The sequence below is a fragment of the Orcinus orca genome, chromosome 8 (assembly GCF_937001465.1).
Source record: "Orcinus orca chromosome 8, mOrcOrc1.1, whole genome shotgun sequence".
Lineage (NCBI taxonomy): Eukaryota > Metazoa > Chordata > Mammalia > Artiodactyla > Delphinidae > Orcinus > Orcinus orca.
The window spans coordinates 97554308-97574458 of record NC_064566.1 but is presented as its reverse complement, the minus strand read 5'-3'; the positions used below and the strand labels follow the sequence as shown (position 1 = coordinate 97574458).

At 37.5% G+C, this 20151-nt stretch overlaps 1 long non-coding RNA gene and 1 other non-coding gene across 6 annotated transcripts in view; one reads left to right on the top strand and one right to left on the bottom strand.

Annotated features, from left to right (window-relative positions):
- The window catches only part of LOC117196951 (uncharacterized), a 91995-nt gene that overhangs the window by 45533 nt on the left and 26311 nt on the right, over positions 1-20151 (top strand). The window lies entirely within an intron of this gene.
- TRNAW-CCA (transfer RNA tryptophan (anticodon CCA)) lies at positions 4926-4998 on the bottom strand. The gene has a single exon. It is a non-coding gene; the product is annotated as a tRNA-Trp (tRNA).

Sequence of the window (20151 nt, the reverse complement as noted above, 5' to 3'; positions counted from 1 at the left end):
TGTCAGTGGTTGTCTAGGATCAGGGTGGTTGTGGGGATTGATTGGAAGGGGCATAAGGGTACCTTTGGGGGTGAGGGACATGTTCTATATCTTAATTGTGGTAGTGGTTGCTACAGAGATGTATATATTTGTCAGAATTCATTAAACTGTACACTTAAGATGTGTACTTTATATTATCTGTAAATTATACATCAATAAATTTGATTTTTAAAAAGTGTGTCCATTGCTATTGAGAAGTTTGGTTAGTCAAGGACAGAGAAGGGACTATTGCAAATGGCAATATTAAAAGTCATGGGTGACTTAATTAAGAATAGTTTCAATGAAGGGATGAAGAATAAAGCCTGACTGAAGCAGGTTGAAGAGAGAATGGTGGTTGAGACAGTGGAAATACAGCTGTACATAATTCTTTCAAGGATTTTTGCTGTGAACGGAAGCAGAGAAATTGGGTGGTACTTGAGAGGCATGTGGGAGTCAAGGGAAAGATTGGGGTTATTAAGGCATAAGTGTATGCCGATGGGAATGATCCAGTAAAGAGAGTGAGATTGATGATACAGGAGAAAAAGAAAGTATTGCCGGAGAAAGTTGTTGAGAAGGCGAGAGCATGTGGGATATTAAGCACAAGAGGAGATACTTACCTCTCATAGGAGCTGGTGTACATTGTCCACTGTAACAGCAGAGAAGGCAGGTTAGGTGGGTACAGATGCATGGAGATTGGTAGATTTGCTGTTGGGAGAGTGAAGGATTACTCATCTGATGGCTGGTTTTTCTCAGTGAATTAAGAATGAGTGGGGTAGAAGGTGGAGGCTTAGGGAGGGAGATTAAGGTGGGAAACAGTCTCTGGAGAGAGAGAGAATTCACTAGAAAATATGGCACGACTGGTTGAGATGACTGCCCACTGGAGAATTTTTAGTCATTCATTCAAAGGGAAACCAATGGGCAGAGGTGTGCGGCTTTCTCTAGCAGTGCTCAGCTTATGGGCTGCAGGCATGTAGAGCACAGAATCTTGCACTGAACTAAGGTTGACACTTTGCAGGTGATTATGCAGAAAAAGCTGGGCAGAGGTTTTAGTGTGGTTGCAAGGGAGTGGTTATATAATGGACCATAGAATCTAAGCTAGGTAACAAGGGAATGATGGCAAGAAGGGTGTGATAGATGGAGAAGTGGTCAGATCAATAGCTTGCAGGCTCTGCCGGGATCAGAGAATTGCTAGAATGGGAGTAAATGAGCTGAAAGGCTGAGAGTTGGAGTATGCTCCAGGAGTATGAAGCTTGAAATCAAGCTTTGAGATTGGGTTCAATTCTTTAGATGATGAGGGTTAGGGTATGACAATGGAAATGATGGCTGAGGGGCAGGTGGAAGTCAGAGACCTGACAAGTCCAAGGCATTTGAAATCACCAAGCATGATGACAGGAGTAGAGATAGAAAGGAGGGCAAGTGAGCCAGGACTAGAGGTACAAGTAAATGAGAGTGAGTGACCAAGTAGGACTCAGTAGGTGACAACCACCCGGAAGAGGAGCAGTTGTGAAGTCTGATGGCTGGCTTGTCTTTACTCTGAACCACTGAATACTATTTCCCCCTTTATATAGTTTTGAAGGGGGAGAGAAGGAAGGAAAACAAAATAGATTGTATTTATGTTCTTAAAGTGTTGAATTTTCCTCTCTATTTTACTGATTTCAAGTCCACCTTGAATCACCTAATCATACTTTGCTGGATGAGTAAAGTTTGAGAGCTCTCCGCTGATGGGATTAAAAGTGTTTGGAAGGATTTTCTTGACGATAACCCGATGCAAACAGCCATTTACAGCACTGTGAATGCAATTGCTACTGAAGGGATTAAATAACAGCTGAACCTTATTAACTATGTTATATGTGGCCCAAAGATCCAGCTTTTTAAAAAAATTAATTAATTTATTTTTGGCTGCGTTGGGTCTTCTTTGCTGCGCAAGGGCTTTCTCTAGTTGCGGTGAGCAGGGGCTACTCTTCGTTGCGGTGCGCGGGCTTCTCATTGCGGTGGCTTCTCTTGTTGCAGAGCACGGGCTCTAGGTGCACGGGCTTCAGTAGTTGTGGCTCACGGGCTCCAGAGCGCAGGCTCAGTAGTTGTGGTACATGGGCTTAGTTGCTCCGTGGCGTGTGGGATCTTCCCGGACGAGGGATGGAACCTATGTCCCCTGCATTGGCAGGCGGATTCTCAACCACTGCCCCACCAGGGAAGCCCGATCCAACTATTTTTATTCAGAGTTATGCCAAGACCCCATTTACTGTGTGGGGCAGACACTCATGCCCAGCATCCTCATTTCTACTTGTGGTGTCACTCAAATTTTAAAAATCTATTATTAATAAATATATTAAAAACAATTACATACCATGTTGAATACCTACAATGTGCCAGACACTTGGCTAGCTATAATATTAATATCAATATTAACATTAATTGAATCTTATTATGTTCCAGGCATTTATGCTTTGACTGTGTAATCTAATTTACTCTTCACAGTAGCCGGATGAAGGGTTAAAGCTAAGATGAAGAGATTATGGTTCAAAAATTCTTGCCTAAGATCTCATAGTTATTAAAACTGAATGCAAATGGGGTTCAAAAGTCTGAAGTTGACTCTGAGGTTTCTGCATGAACAGTATGTCCTATTTGCTGTACAACGATCCTTACTACATGCAGAGGTGAATGGTCCCCTGAATGGAGGGAGGAGGGAGGTAGACCTCTCAACAAATAGGTACAAGACCACAATGGGTGCTAGGAGGAAGGCTTGAATTACGTAGTAAGTGGTGAGCTCAAGAGCCACGTCAAAGGAAAAATATTCAGCATTTAGCAGATTGACTAGTTGCCTGGCTACAGTAACAGCCTCCTAGGTGGTGCGCTCCTGTCACCAGGCCTTTCCTTCCATACCATTCTGAATATCACTGCTAGAGGTCATCTTCCTAAAACACCTGTGCACTTGCTCAGTTTTTTCCTGTGTCGTATCCAAACATCTGCACTTAGGTTTTAATTCCCATGCTTTTTTTTTTCCTTTTTTTTCTGGGTGGTGGGAAAACAGGTGATTTTAATTTTCTTTTTTTAAACATCTTCATTGGAGTATAATTGCTTTACAATGTTGTGTTAGTTTCTGCTGTATAACAAAGTGAATCAGCTATATGTATACATATATCCCCATATACAAAAATAAACTCAAAATGGATTAAAGACCTAAATGTAAGGCCAGAAACTATGAAACTCTTAGAGGAAAACATAGGCAGAACACTCGATGACATAAATCACAGCAGGATCCTTTTTTGACCCACCTCCTAGAGAAATGGAAATAAAAACAAAAATAAACAAATGGGAGCTAATGAAAAGCTTTTGCACAGCAAAGGAAACAATAGACAAGAGGAAAAGACAACCCTCAGAATGGGAGAAGATATTTGCAAATGAAGCAACTGACTAAGGATTAATCTCCCATGGTTTTTAATGAAGTTATTTCTAAGAACTCTTAAGAACTCCAGCAGGAGTAAACGTGTGTGGGGCTTTCTGTCCCAGACTCCCTCTGTCCCAATTCCTCTGAGTAATTGCCTTCTCTGCTGTGCCCATACCCACCCCTCCCCATGGTCCCCCCTCCATGGCAGGAAACAGGCCACCAGCATTCCTGCATTTGACGAGTATTCCTTTCCTACAGGAGAGGCTGAACTCTTTCTCAGTTTCAGTGCTAAAACCCTAGGTTGGGACTTTTCATTCGAGTTGAAAGAAAACTCTGAAAAAATGAATCATAGCCAACAGCAGGCGGTAAAAGGGTGGGAGGGTGCGGGTACATCCTCCTCTATATCCACAATACAAGGAGCATTGTGTCCAAACATGGAGAGAGAGAAAGCAAGAGAATGCTAGAGCAAGCATGGTTTCTTTGTTAAGTATGTTAACATTTGGGGAATCTGGGAAGAGGCATAAGATTTATCTTCTAAGATATCGGAAAATTCTTTGAACTATTTTTAAACCTTTCTATAAGCTGAAATTAGTCCAAAACAAATGTTCAGCAAATTTTGTGATATGTGTGGGCTTTTTTTTTTTTAACCAGAATAAAAATGTAAAATAAAATAAAATACAAGTGGTATCTGGGAGGGGACGGTCAGCTTCAGTTTCCATGGTGCGTGTCACTCCCACTGCCCTGCACTTGATTTTGCACAGGTACCTTGACGACTTAGCCTCATGAAGGTGTTTCAAGGGATGTGCAGTTAGAATGACCTTACTGGGGAGGATATTGAGCACAGGGTCTAGGGATTTTGATGTTATTTTATATCAGCAAACAGGTCATTGGTGGTTTTGAACAGTCAAGCAATATTGCTTCGAAAGAGAACTCTATGTGGAGGACAATTTGGAAGCAGAGTGACCTCAGGGAGACTTAACTAAGAACAATGGAAAAGGAAGGGAGAAAAGTGAGCTAAATTTTAAAGGAAGAACTGACAGATTTGGCTACTGCTGGTGGTACCATTGATGGAAATGGGGGACACTGGATATGTCTGGGGATACGTAAACATAGAGAGCTACAGAGCATTATAAATAGTGCCAGAGAAAAAGTAGAGGGACTTCCCTGGCGGTCCAGTGCTTAAGACTCCACGCTTCCACTGCAGGGGGCGCGGGTTCAATCCTTGGTCGGGGCACTAAGATCTCCGCACGCTGTGTGGCGCGGCCGAAAAAAAAAAACACAAATAAATCTAACCTGAGCAAAAAAAAAAAAAAAAAAAAGGAGAATCACCTTATGAAAAAAAGGCATGGATAAAATCATAAGGTGGGTAAATATTTATGTAATGGGGGTATTTCTAAATATGACATCAAACAGAGAAAGCTTGGACTATAAAATTTTAAAAAAATATTTATTTATTTATTTGGCTGTGCTGGGTCTTAGTTGCAGTATGCGGGATCTCTTAGTTGCAGCATGCAGAATCTAGTTCCCTGACCAGGGATCGAACCTGGGCCCCCTGCATTGGAAGCATGGAGTCTTAACCACTGGACCACCAGGAAAGTCCTGAACTATAAAATTTTAAATTGTATAGATTTTTTAAACCCCCCAAACACAAATTAAAAAGTAAATGAATGACCTGAGAATAAACTTTGCAATGTACATTTATATATCTATTTAAGATATATTCTCAATATCAGTAAAGCCAAAGTAAAAGACAAACTCCCAATTATGAAATTGGTTAAAGGCAGCCAATTTATAAAAGAAAACACACATATGGCTGAAGGAAGGAAGGGAGGAAGGGAGGGAGAAAAGAAGGCAGTTCAGTCATTAACAGTCAGATAATTAAATTAGAAAAGCTACTGTGTTCCACCCATCAAACTGCAAAGATTCAAAAATGATAGTAAGCTGGGGAGTTTGGGGAGTTATGCGAAGAAACAGGCAGTAACATACGTGGTTGGTAGGAGCAGAAGTCTTTCTGGAAGAAATGTACATACCTATTGTCCAGCACTTTCCTTTCTAGAAATTAATCCAGAGTAAGTAATCATAAGTGTATACAGTATCTTATCTACAAGAATATTCATTAAAAGTGTTTAAAATAGGGCTTCCCTGGTGGCGCAGTGGTTGAGAGTCCGCCTGCCGATGCAGGGGACACGGGTTCGTGCCCCGGTCCGGGAAAATCCCACATGCCGCGGAGCGGCTGGGCCCGTGGGCCGTGGCCACTGGGCCTGCGCGTCCGGAGCCTGTGCTCCGCAACGGGAGAGGCCACGACAGTGAGAGGCCCGCGTACCGCAGGAAAAAAAAAAAAAAAGTGTTTAAAATAATAAAATTTATTGCAAATGAAGCAACTGACAAAGGATTAATCTCCAAAATTTACAAACAGCTCATGCAGCTCATGGATAAAGAAGATGTGGCACATATATACAATGGAATATTACTCAGGCATAAAAAGAAACGAAATTGAGTTATTTGTAGTGAGGTGGATGGACTAGAGTCTGTCATACAGAGTGAAGTGAGTCAGAAAGGGAAAAACAAATACTTTATGCTAACACATATATGGAATCTAAAAAAAAAAAAAAGGTCACGAAGGACCTAGGGGCAAGATGGGAATAAAGACACAGACCTACTAGAGAATGGACTTGAGGATACTGGGAGGGGGAAGGGTAAGCTGGGACAAAGTAAGAGAGTGGCATGGACATATATGCACTACCAAACGTAAAATAGATAGCTAGTGGGAAGTAGCCGCATAGCACAGGGAGATCAGCTCGGTGCTTTGTGACCACCTAGAGGGGTGGGATAGGGAGGGTGGGAGGGAGGGAGATGCAAGAGGGAAGAGATATGGGGACATATGTGTAGGTATAACTGATTCACTTTGTTATAAAGCAGAAGCTAACACACCATTGTAAAGCAATTATACTCCAATAAAGATGTTTAAAAAAATAAAATAAAATAAAATAATAAAATTTAAAACAACCTAAATGTATAAATTAGGGGATTGCTTAGATAAATTATGGTAATAAAATGCTCAGTAGCCATTATAAATGTTATTATAGATGTATGTCATAAGGATGAAGAGTTATTCAGTAAAAAGAAAAAGAGAAGAACAAAAATCATGTATATTGTAATATCATTCTTGTTAAAAAATTCAAAGATAAAAATCTGGAAGTACATGTATCAAAATAATATTAATAAAATTGTTTGTGAAGGCCAGGTATGGAAATTATTTCTTTCCCTCATGTTTTCTTACTGTATTTTCTAATGTTTGTCCAAATAGTTTTATTACTTTTATAATCTTTTTAATTATACTTTTTTAGTTTAGCAATCTTAGATTTATAGGAAAGTTGAAAAGATAATAGATCCCTACATCCTTTGCCCAGTTTCATCTATTGTTGTTGCTTTATTGAGATATATTTCACATACCATACAACTCACCTATTTAAAGTATACAATTCAGTAGTTCTTAATATATTCACAGAGTTGTACAATCATCACCATACTCAATTTTAGAACATTTTCATCACTTCAAAATTAAATCTTATACCCATCGGCAGTCCCCATTTTCCCTCAGCGTAGACAACCAATACTCTACTTTTTGTCTCTATAGATTTGACTCTTCTGAACATTTCACATTAAAGGAGTTATACAGTATGTAGCCTTTTGTGACTGATGATGTTTTCAAGGTATGTCCATGTTGCAGCACGTTTAAATACTTCATTCCTTTTGATTTCTGCATAATATTCCATTGTAGGGAGATACCATATTTTATTTTTCTATTCATCAGTGGAAGGACACTTGGGTTGTTTCCACTTTTTGGCTATTATGAGTAATACTGCTATGAACATTAGTGTACACGTTTTTGTGTGGACATGTGTTTTCAATTCTTTTGGATGTATACCTAGGAGCAGAATTGCCGGGTCATATGGTAACTCTATGTTTAACGTTTTGAGGAACTGCCAGAATGTTTTCCAAAGGCACTACACCATTTTACATCCCCACAGCAGTGTATGAGGTTTCCAATTTCTTAATATCCTTGGCAATACTTGTTATATTGTCTTTGTTATTCTAGCCATCTTAGTGGAAAAGTGAAATGTTATCTCATCGTGGTTTGAATTTGCATTTTCCTGAGGACTCACGATGCTGAGCATCTTTTCAGGTCCTTATTGGTCATTCGTATGTCTTCTTTGGAGAAATATCTATTCAGATAATTTGCCCATTTTTAAATCAGATTATTTGGGTTTTTTCTTGTTGAGTTATTAGGGTTCATTATATATTCTAGACGCAAGTCTTTTATCAGATATATGATTTGTAAATACCTTCTCCTATTCTGTGGGTTGTCTTTTCACTTTTTTGGTGGTGCCCTTTCAGCAAAAAAGTTTTTAATTTTGATTAAGTCAAATTTATCTATTTTTTGCTTTTGGTGTCTTATCTACGGAGCCATTGCCTAACCCAAAGGAATAATTATCTAAGAGTTTACTCAAGAAATGTAACTGTTAGCCTTTACATTTAGGTCTTTGACTCATTTTGAATTAATCTTTGTATATAGTATGAGAGAGGGGTTTAAATTCATTCTTTTGCATGTGGATATCCAGTTGTCCCAGCACCATTTATTGAAAAGACTATTCTTTCCCCGTTGACTTGTCTTGATCCCCTTGTCAAAAATCAATAAACTATGAATGTATGGGTTTATTTCTGGACTCTCAACTCTATCCCATTGATTTAAATAGGCATATGCCAGTACCACACAGTCTTAGTTACTGTAACTTTGTATTAAGTTTTAAAGTTGAAGTTCAAGTTTGTTATTTTTTTTTCAAGATTCTTTTGGCAATCTAGGTCCCTTGTATATTCTTATGTACTTTAGGGTCAGCTTCCCAATTTCTGGGGGAAAAAAGGTAGGTGGAATTTTGATAAGGATTGCATTTTGACTCTGTGAATCAATTTAGAGAGTCCTTCCATCTGTAATGGGTTGAATGGTGGCCCCTAAAGGATAGGTTACGTCCTAAACTCTGGAACCTGTGAATGTGGATTTTTCTGGAAAGCGACTCTTTATAGATGTAATTAAGTTAAGGGCTTCAAAATAAGATCATCTTGGATTTACAGCTAAACCCAATGACAGTTGTTCTTATAAGATAAAGGTAGAGGGAGATTTTAAGACTCAAGACACGCAGGGGAGAAGCCCATGTGAAGATGGAGGCAGAGGTTGGAGTCATATAACCAACCCCAAACCAAAAAATGCCTGGAGCCACCAGAAGCTGGAACAGGCAAGGAAAGATTCAGAGGGAGCATATCCTTGAGGACACCTTGAGTTCAGACTTCTGACCTCCACAGCTGTGGGAGAGAATAGATTTCTATTGTTTTAGGCTACCCACTTTGTGGTAATTTGTTACAGTAGCTGTAAGAAACTAATACATAATCAAACAGCATTAAATCTTCCAACCCATGAATATGGTATATGTTTCCACTTATTTAGGCCTTCTTTAATTTCTTTCAATGATGTTTTACAGTTTTCAATATACCCATCTTTCAATTCTTCTGTTAAATTTATTCCTAAGGATTTTGTTCTTATCGATGCTATTATAAATAGACTTTAAATTTTTAAATTCTTGGATTGTATAGAAATACAGTTGTTTCTTGTGTCTGCAACTTTGTTGAACCTGATTATTAGCTCTGATAGGTTTTTTGCATATGTGGATTTCTTGAGTTTTATAAAAATAACACCATGACATCTGCAAATAGAAATACTTTTGCTTCTTCCTTTCTTAGCTAGATGCCTTCCTTTTTTTCTTGCCATTTTGTCCTGGCTTGAACCTCCAGTACAATGTTAAATGGAAGTGGTGAGAGCATGTGCATAGCATTATGCAACTACGTGGCCCTCTAGATTCCCAGGAATATGTCAGATAACTGCAAAGCCCCACATAAATATCTTATTCCTCAACTTTTTATTTTACCCCCAGTTTTTTTGTTATCCTATTGTGTTTTGAATGAACATCAGCTCCTTTTTGCTACCTTCAGTGGTTGCCAGGCTGCTGGTTTTAACTGTGATTGTGGGCTGTTGGTTTTCAGGGTTATCATAGAGTGAGAAGGGGATGGAAATAGGGCAAGTTAAATGGCACAAGGCTCATTGTTCTTATCAAGATTCAGCCTTTTTTCTTGAAAAAATGTTCCCTGATTGTTTATAGCCTTTGATTAATTTCCAGAGTTCCGAAAAGTTGATCATGACGATTTTCGCCAGTGTTCCCATTTCTTTTATAGAGTAGAGAATTTTTGGAGGTCATTTTCATTAATATCACCCTTATAGTCTTCTTAAGCTTAGATTTTAAAACTGAAAATATATTGTCAAATGTGTTTTAAGTACTGAGAAAGAGGTCTGTATACAAAGAATGTTGATGTAGATCTTCCAATAGCCAAATATCTTATTGTGCAATGAGATGTTGAAGAAAAGGCAGTGAGAGTACGATGAGTATGATTTGCATCCTGATTTTGTAAGTGATCTATATGGCTAGGTGCTGTGTGTAAATACCAGCTTGAGGAGAGGTTTATTCATGTATTAAATCTAGAAATAAATAATCCATGTTCCTCAAGATTTATTAATAAAACATTGGGAATGTTATTAGGAATTAAGGTGGCCTGGATGGCTATGTTAAAGATGACTGAGGAATATTTTGCTCTGGAAAATTCAGCTCCCAGCTCCCCTAAGCATTTGAAGCCCGTCTCTCACTTCTTAATTTTTGCCTTTTCTTCTTTTCCAACAAATGACTCTGCAACTTATACAACCAAATCTCCCAAACATTTTTGTCTCTTTGCAAGACTATGAGCTTTCAGTCATTTTAGAATCTTAAAAAGGTGTACTAGGTCACAGCATCCTCTGGCTGGTAGATAATTAAAATCAGCACACAACTGCAACGTATACCCTCTAAAGCAACGGTCGGTTCTCAGCCTTTTGGCTGCCATGACACGCTTGATAAATGATTCTCTTACGTGGAAAACACTCTCAAGGGCACATTCGTATTTGGACAGACATCTCCCAAGTTTGGAAGTCATGCACTGTGGTAATTTGTAATCATCAGAAGAGTTAACAGGTAGCTCTTTGTGATCTATTGCGGGAGATAAACTTGGGCTGTGCGGCAGGACATTCTTAGCATTCTTGCTATGATGCCACTCCCTTGTCTCCCAGAATTCATATATATATACATCTATACAGATATATGTATATATGAATATAAACACACACACATACATAAAGTAAATCTTTTGGAAATTTCAGCACTTTAAAAACACTTTAACATATTGCTTTTGGTTCAGAGTCTGTGCAGCCAGATTGTGTAGGATAGAATCTGACTTCACTGTGTGCTAGCTGTGTGATGCTCTGGCAAGGTACTTGACCTCTGTCCTTCAGCATCCTCATCTATCAAGTGGACATACTCGTGCCTATGTCATAAGGCCATTGTGAAGACACCTGAGATCACATATGTAAAGAACCAATTCTGCTTCTCATAGTGGACACTCTTGTTTGGAACAGATCACTGTGACTCACCTTGCACTTGATTGCTTGAAAAGATTAAGAGTTACCTAACAAAACTACTTGAGTTTGGTTGAATAAGTTTTCACACCCATTCAGGACACTGTGTCAGTAATCTTGAAACCTTTTTGGTTTCAGAGACTGAATCCTTTATTCACATGAAATCATATGGAGAACCCCAATGTGGGAAACAGAAACAGATGCTCTATTTGTAGTGGAGGGTGGGAGGTCTGCAGTCCCATCTATTCTGTCTGCAGTGGCACTTGTAGAGTTGTAAGGAATTCTAGGGATCCAGGGAAGACAGTTTGAAAGCCTGTAGTCTGTTTGGTTATGCTCTTGCAATATCAACATTCTCTTTCTTGGCAACCTGTGAGCATGTAAAATTAAGTCTAATCTCCAGCCTAGCTTGTTATGTCTTGGGCAAAATCAACATGTAGGCTTGCATTATTCAAGGCTGTGAGCTCAATTAGCAATTTCATCCATGTATGTGTTTAGGAAATTATCAGCCTTGGGAGTGCAGTACACCATTTGGAAAGTAAAACCTTATAGGGTAGTGGCTTTCAAACTTTAAAAAACATTAGTATCACCTGGAGGGCTTGTTAAACCACAGATTTCTGGGCCCTACCACCAGTTTCTGATTTGGTAGGTCTGGGATGGGATTTGAAAATGTGCTTTTCTTTTTTATTTTTTTTAAACAATTTTATTGAGATATAATTCATGTACCATATTATGAATCCACTTAAAGTGTACAATTCAGTGGTTTTTAGTATATTCACAGAGTTGTGCAACCATCACCACAATCAGTTTTAGAATCAATTTTCATCACCCCAAAAAGAAACCCTGTACCCTTTAGCAGTCACTTTCAGTTTCCTCCCAACCCCAGCCCTAGGGAACCACCAATTTGCTTTCTGTTTCTAGAGATTTGCCTATTGGGGACATTTCATATAATATGTGGTCTCTTTTTAAAAAAAATTATTTTATTAAAGTATAGTTGATTTACAATGTTGTGTTCATTTCTACTGTATAGCAAAGTGATTCAGTTATATATATATATGTATATGTATATATTCTTTTTCATATTCTTGTCCATTACAGTTTATCACAGGATAGTTCCCTGTGCTATACAGTAGGACCTTGTTGTTTATCCATTCTATATATAACAGTTTGCATCTGTTAATCCCAAACTCCCAATGCAATGCTCTCCCACCCCCTTCCCCCTTGGCAACCACCAGTCTATTCTCTATGTCCCTGATCCTGTTTCTGTTTCATTTGTGTCATATCTTAGATTCCACATATAAGTGATATCATATGATATTTGTCTTTTTCTTTCTGACTTACTTCACTTAGTACGATAATCTCTAGCTCCATGTCCACCCATGTTGCTGCAAATGGCATTATTTCATTCTTTTTCATGGCTGAGTAGTATTCCATTATATATATATATATATATATATGACACATCTTCTTTATCCATTCATCTGTTGATAGACATTTAGGTTGCTTCCATGTCTTGGCTATTGTCAATAGTGCTGCAATGAACATTGAGGTGCATATATCTTTTTGAATTATAGTTTTCTCTGAATATATGCCCAGGAGTGGGACTGCTGTATCAGAACGTCCATACTGTTCTCCATAGCGGCTGCACCAACTTACATTCCTACCAACAGTGTAGGAGGGTTCCCTTGAAAATATGCATCCTTAACAAGTTCTGGGTGATGCTGTTGCTGCTGGTCTGGGACCACTTCGAAAACCATTATTATTAAAGATGAGAGTAAGTGGAGTGGTTGGTTAGTCCATAACACCAGGGACTTATTTTTGATAAAACAATCTATATTAATCTGCAATCTTGTGAAAGTTTGAGATTTAATTTAACAGTTATTTATTGAATTCCTACTATGGGCCAAAAAACACTGTGCTAAATACTGAGAGTAAAATAGACTAACTATACTGTATCTTCTTGAGAAGGATTGTATTTTAGTGTGGGGCAGACCAGTAAATGGGCAATTACAATATGGTGTGCTAAGTACGAGGTGCTAGGGAACGTTCTACGTGGGCACCTACCACATCTTTGGGCTCAAAGACTTTCTCAAGAAGATGATACCTACTCTTAAAATAAAAAAGCACACTCTCACTTAGAAGACAACCTAAGGAATATTTGGTAGGTTTTAGGTTGTATTTGCTGGTGGTTAACTTTTATATATCAAAATAATCTTGTCATTGAGTCTAAAATTCAGTTCTTTTTATATTTACTATTCCAAGAGCTAAGACAAGTTTCTGGCAAGGGATGGAAGCATGACCCTTTGTACAAGCAAATGTGGAAAGGGGAATTATTGTTTTCTATGTTTGAGCAGCAGGAACAGTAATAAGAGAAGTTCCTGTAAGCGGTTTTCATTTCTCTTTCTTTTAAAGTGTAATTAGAATGACTGGTCTATCGTGTAGGTTATAATATTTGCTGGTAAACAACTTATTGATAAGTTTCTTCTGAAACACTTGATAGGAGTGATTAAAATGCATGAGACTGGGCTTCCCTGGTGGCACAGTGGTTGAGAGTCCGCCTGCCGATGCAGGGGACACGGGTTCGGGCCTCAGTCCGGGAAGATCCCCCATGCCGTGGAGAGGCTGGGCCCGTGAGCCGTGGCCGCTGAGCCTGTGCGTCCGGAGCCTGTGCTCCGCAATGGGAGAGGCCACAACAGTGAGAGGCCCGCGTACCGCAAAACAAAACAAAACAAAACAAAACAAAACAAAAAAATATATATATATATCAAAAAATTTGATCAATCTAAAGTAGTTCTTAGAAAGAAATTTATAACCTTAAATGCTTATGTTAGAAAAAAAGAATTATACAAAATTACTTAGCTAATTCTACATTTTGAGGAGTTAAAAAAATAGCAAAATTAGCTCAAAGAAAGAATGTAATAAAAACAAAGGCAGAAACTAATAAAATAGAACACATAAATACAAGTAGGAAAGATGAACAAAACCAAAGATTGATTGTTTGAAACACAAATTGACAAATCTTTGCCAAGATTGATTAAGAGAAAAGGCCCAAAAGATCAATGTCAGGAATGAAGAAAAGGGGAGAGGGGATTACTGGAGATGTTACAGACATTAAAAAGATGACATTAAAAAGACATTAAATAGATATAATCAACTTAATGCCAATAACATTTAAAATTTAAATAGAATGGAAACTCCCTAGAAAAATATAACTGCTAAGACTCAGTTTTATTAAAAATATTAATATTTTATTTATTTTTAATTTATAATGATTATAATAATTAATATTAAAATATTTTATTAAAAATAAAACTGACTCAAAGAAATAGAGAACCACAGTAGTTGGGGATTAAGGGAATTGAGTCAGTGGTTAAATATTTTTCCACAAAGAAAACTCTAGGGCTACGTGGGTCCTATAAAACATCAAAAGAGAAAGCAATTCCAGTCTTCCAAAAACAATTGCAAAGAATTTTTAAAAATAAGAAATATTCTGGAATGAATTATATGACTATAGCATAATTTTGGTATAAAATTCCAATGAGGACAACATAAGAAAATAAAAACTATAGGCCAATATAAACTAATTATTAGCAATCCAACAATGCTCCAAAGGTTGATATTTCACAAACAAGTTGTATTTCTCCTAGGAATGCAAGGTTGGCATCATATTAGAAACTTAATTAAGCAGTTCACCACGTTCATAAGTTAAAGGAGAAAAATCATGTGATGAACTCTATAGATGCTGGGAAAGCATTTGAGAAAATTCAGCATCCAGTCATAATGAAAACTATTAACAAAGTAAAAATATAAGGGAACTTTCATAAACTTATAAGCGCATTCACAAAATGTTTGAAAGCAAAGCTAATACTTAGTGGAGACACATTGAAAATTTTCATTTGTGATCAGGAATAAGACAGAAGCGGCTGCCGTCACTCATATTAAAGAGCATCCCTGATATCCTACCCACACAGCAACAAAAGAAAAACAGTAAAATGTAAGAGCATCCCTGATATCCTACCCACACAGTAAACAAAAGAAAAGAAGTAAAATGTGTAAGAATGGCAATGGGAAAAACAGAATTATTATTTTCAGATTATATGCTGTATATATGGAACACACAAAGACTCTACAGATAAAATATCACAGTTATTTAGGGAGCTTGTAGAAATGCTAGAAGGAAACTCAATATATATAAGGCAATTGTGTTTCAACACATCAGCAGCAGTTAGATAATGCGTTCAGAAACAAATACCATTTATGTAACAACAATAACCAAATACCTAGGAATTTTTAAAAAGAAATATGAAAACTTGAGAAGAAAAAAATTGCAAATATTTGGAAAATTATTAAAAATCTAAATAAATAGAGAATCACAAGTAGGAAATCTCAGTGTTATAAAGATGTCAGTTCTCAAATGGATTTTTGGATTCAGTGCAATTCCGGTCAAAACCCCAACAGGCTTTTTTGTGTTGTTTTACTTTGGGAAATTTATAACTTTTGTTTATGTGAATTTATATGGAAGAGCACATTATATATGCTGAAATTTATATAGAAGAGTAAATGCCTAAGAATAGCCAAGTCATTCTTTTTTGTTTGTTTGTTTTTTTAACATCTTTATTGGAGTATAATTGCTTTACAATGGTGTATTATTTTCTGCTTTATAACAAATTGAATCAGCTATACATATACATATATCCCCATATCTGCTCCCTTTTGCATCTCCCTCCCACCCTCCCTATCCCACCCGTCTAAGTGGTCACAAAGCACCGAGCCGATCTCCCTGTGCTATGTGGCTGCTTCCCACTAGCTATCTGTTTTACATTTGGTAGTATATATAAGTCCATGCCACTCTCTCACTTCGTCTCAGCTTACCCTTCCCCCTCCCTATGTCCTCAAGTCCATTCTCAACGTCTGTGTGTTTATTCCTGTCCTGCCCTTAGGTTCTTCATAACCATTTTTTTTTTTAGATTCCATATATATGTGTTAGCATATGGTATTTGTTTTTCTCTTTCTGACTTACTTTACTCTGTATGACAGACTCTAGGTCCATCCACCTCACTACAAATAACTCAGTTTCATTTCTTTTTATGGCTCAGTAATATTCCATTGTATATATGTGCCATATCTTCTTTATCCATTCATCTGTCAATGGACACTTAGGTTGCTTCCAGGTCCCAGTTATTGTAAATAGAGCTGCAATGAACATTGTGGTACATGACTCTTTTTGAATTATGGTTTTCTCAGGGTATATGCCCAGGAGTGGGAATGCTGGGTTGAATGGTAGTTCTATTTTTAGTTTTTTAAGGAACCTCCATATTGTTCTCCATAATGGCTGTATCAATTTACCTTCCCACCAAGAGTGCAAGAGGGTTCCCTTTTCGCCACACCCTCTCCAACATTTATTGTTTATAGATTTTTTGATGATGGCCATTCTGACTGGTGTGAGGTGATACCTCATTGTAGTTTTGATTTGCATTTCTCTAATGATTAGTGATGTTGAGCGTCCTTTCATTTGTTTGTTGGCAATCTGTATATCTTCTTTGGAGAAATGTCTATTTAGGTCTTCTGCCCATTTTTGGACTGGGTTGTTTGTTTTTTTGATATTGAGCTGCATGAGCTGTGTGTAAATTTTGGAGATTAATCCTTTGTCAGTTGCTTCATTTGCAAATATTTTCTCCCATTCTGAGGGTTGTCTTTTCATCTTGTTTATGGTTTCCTTTGCTGTGAAAAAGCTTTTACGTTTCATTAGGTCCCATTTATTTATTTTGGGTTTTATTTCCATTTCTTTAGGAGGTGGGTCAAAAAGGATCTTGCTGTGATTTATGTCATGGAGTGTTCTGCCTATTTTTTCCTCTAAGAGTTTTATGGTGTCTGGGCTTACATTTAGGTCTTTAATCCATTTTGAGTTTATTTTTGTGTATGGTGTTAGGGAGTGTGCTAATTTCATTCTTTTACATGTAGCTGTCCTGTTTTCCCAGCACCACTTATTGAAGAGGCTATCTTTTCTCCATTGTATATTCTTGCCTCCTTTATCAAAAATAAGGTGACCAGGGCTTCCCTGGTGGCACATTGGTTGAGAGTCCGCCGGCCGGTGCAGGGGACATTGGTTTGTGCCCCAGTCCAGGAAGATCCCACATGCCGCGGAGCGGCTAGGCCCATGAGCCATGGCTGCTGGGCCTGTGCGTCCGGAGGCTGTGCTCCGCAAAGGGAGAGGCCACAACAGTGAGAGGGCTGCGTACCGCAAAAAAAATAAATAAATAATAAGGTGACCATTTGTGCATGGTTTTAGCTCTGGGCTTTCTATCCTGTTCCATTGACCTATATTTCTATATTTGTGCCAGTACCATACTGTCTTGATTACTGTAGCTTTGTAGTATAGTCTGAAGTCAGGGAGCCTGATTCCTCCAGCTCTGCTTGCTTTCTCAAGATTGCTTTGGCTATTCAGGGTGTTCTGTGTTTCCATACAAATTGTGACATTTTTTGTTCTAGTTCTGTGAAAAGTGCCATTGGTAGATTGATAGGGATTGCACTGAATCTGTAGATTGCTTTGGTAGTATAGTCATTTTCACAATGTTGATTCTTCCAATCCAAGAACATGGCGTATCTCCATCTGTTTGTATCATCTTTAATTTCTTTCATCAGTGTCTTATAGTTTTCTGCATACAGGTCTTTTGTCTCCTTAGGTAGGTTTATTCCTAGGTATTCTGTTCTTTTTGCTGCAATGGTAAATGGGAGCATTTCCTTAATCTCTCTTTCAGATTTTTCATCATTAATGTATAGGAATGCAAGAGATTTCTGTGCATTAATTTTGTATCCTGCTACTTTACCAAATTCACTGATTAGCTCTAGTAGTTTTCTGGTATCATCTTTAGGATTCTCTATGTAAAGTATCATGTCATCTGCAAATAGTGACAGCTTTACTTCTTCTCTTCTGATTTGGATTCTTTTATTTCTTTTTCTTCTTCGATTGCTGTGGCTAAAACTTCCAAAACTGTGTTGAATAATAGTGGTGAGAGTGAGCAGCCTTGTCTTGTTCCTTATCTTAGTGGAAATGCTTGCAGTTTTTCAACATTGAGAACGATGTTGGCTGTGTGTTTGTCATATATGGCCATTATTATGTTGAGCTAAGTTCCCTCTCTGCCTACTTTTGGGAGGGTTTTTATCATAAATGGGTGTTGAATTTTATCAAAAGCTTTTTCTGCATCTATTGACATGATTTTATGGTTTTTCTCCTTCAATTTGTTAGTATGGTGTATCACATTGAATGATTTGCGTATATCGAAGAATCCTTGCATTCCTGGGATAAACCCCACTTGATCATGGTGTACGATCCTTTATTGTGCTATTGGATTCTGTTTGCTAGTATTTTGTTGAGGATTTTTGCATCTATGTTCATCAGTGATATTGGCCTGTAGTTTGCTTTTTTTGTGACATCTTTGTCTGGTTTTGGAATCAGGGTGATGGTGGCCTCGTAGAATGAGTTTAGGAGTGTTCTTCTCTCTGCTACATTTTGTAAGAGTTTGAGAAGGATAGGTGTTAGCTCTTCTCTAAATGTTTGATAGAATTTGCCTGTGAAGCCATCTGGTCCTGGGATTTGGTTTGTTGGAAGATTTTTAATCACAGTCTCAATTTCAGTGCTTGTGATTGGTCTGTTTATATTTTCTATTTCTTCCTGGTTCAGTCTTGGATGGTTGTGCTTTTCTAAGAATTTGTCCATTTGTTCCAGGTTGTCCATTTTATTAGCATATAGTTGCTTGTAGTAATCTGTCATGATCCTTTGTATTTTTGCAGTGTCAGTTGTTACTTCTCCTTTTTGATTTCTAATTCTATTGATTTGAGTCTTCTCCCTTTTATTCTTGATGAGTCTGGCTAATGGTTTATCAGTTTTGTTTATCTTCTCAAAGAACCAGCTTTTAGTTTTATTGATCTTTGCTATTGTTTCCTTCATTTCTTTTTCATTTATTTCTGATCTGATCTTTATGATTTCTTTCCGTCTGCTAACTTTGGGGTTTTTTTATTCTTTTTTCTCTAATTGCTTTAGGTGTAAGGTTAGGTTGTTTATTGGAGATTTTTCTTGTTTCTTAGGGTAGGATTGTATTGCTATAAACTTCCTTCTTAGAACTGCTTTTGCTGCATCCCATAGGTATTGGGTTGTCCTCTTTTCACTGTCATTTGTTTCTAGATATTTTTTTATTTCCTCTTTGATTTCTTCAGTGATCTCTTGGTTATTAAGTAGTGTATTGTTTAGCCTCCATGTGTTTGTATTTTTTACAGTTTTTTTTTTACTGTAATTGATATCTAGTCTCATAGCATTGTGGTCAGAGAAGATACTTGATACGATTTCAATTCTCTCAAATTTACCAAGGCTTGATTTGTGACCCAAGATATGATCTATCCTGGAGAATGTTCCATGAGCACTTGAGAAGAAAGTGTCTTCTGTTGTTTTTGGATGGAATGTCCTATAACTATCAATTAAGTCCATGTTGTTTAATGTATCATTTAAAGCTTGTGTTTCCTTATTTATTTTCATTTTGGATGATTTGTCCATTGGTGAAAGGGGGGTGTTAAAGTCCCCTAATATGATTGTGTTACTGTGGATTTCCCCTATTATGGCTGTTAGCATTTGCCTTTTGTATTGAGGTGCTTCTATACTGGATGCATAAATATTTACATTTGTTATATCTTCTTCTTGGATTGGTCCATTGATCATTATGTAGTGTCCTTCTTTGTCTCTTGTAATAGTCTTTATTTTAAAGTCTGTTTTGTCTGATATGAGAATTGCTACTCCAACTTTCTTTTGATTTCCACTTGCATGCAATATCTTTTTCCATCCCCTTACTTTCAGTCTGTATGTGTCCCTAAGTCTGAAGTGGGTCTCTTGTAGACAGCATATACATGGGTCTTATTTTTGTATCCATTCAGCCAGTCTATGTCTTTTGATTGGAGCATTTAATCCATTTACATTTAGGAGAGTTATCGATATGTATGTTCCTATTACATTTTCTTAATTGTTTTGTGTTTATTATCGTAGGTCTTTTCCTTCTCTTATGCTTCCTGCCTAGAGAAGTTCCTTTAGCATTTGTTGTAAAGCTGGTTTGGTGGTGCTGAATTCTCTTAGTTTTTGCTTGTCTGTCAAGGTTTTAATTTCTCCGTCAAATCTGAATGAGATCCTTGCTGGGTAGAGTAATCTTGGTTGTAGTTT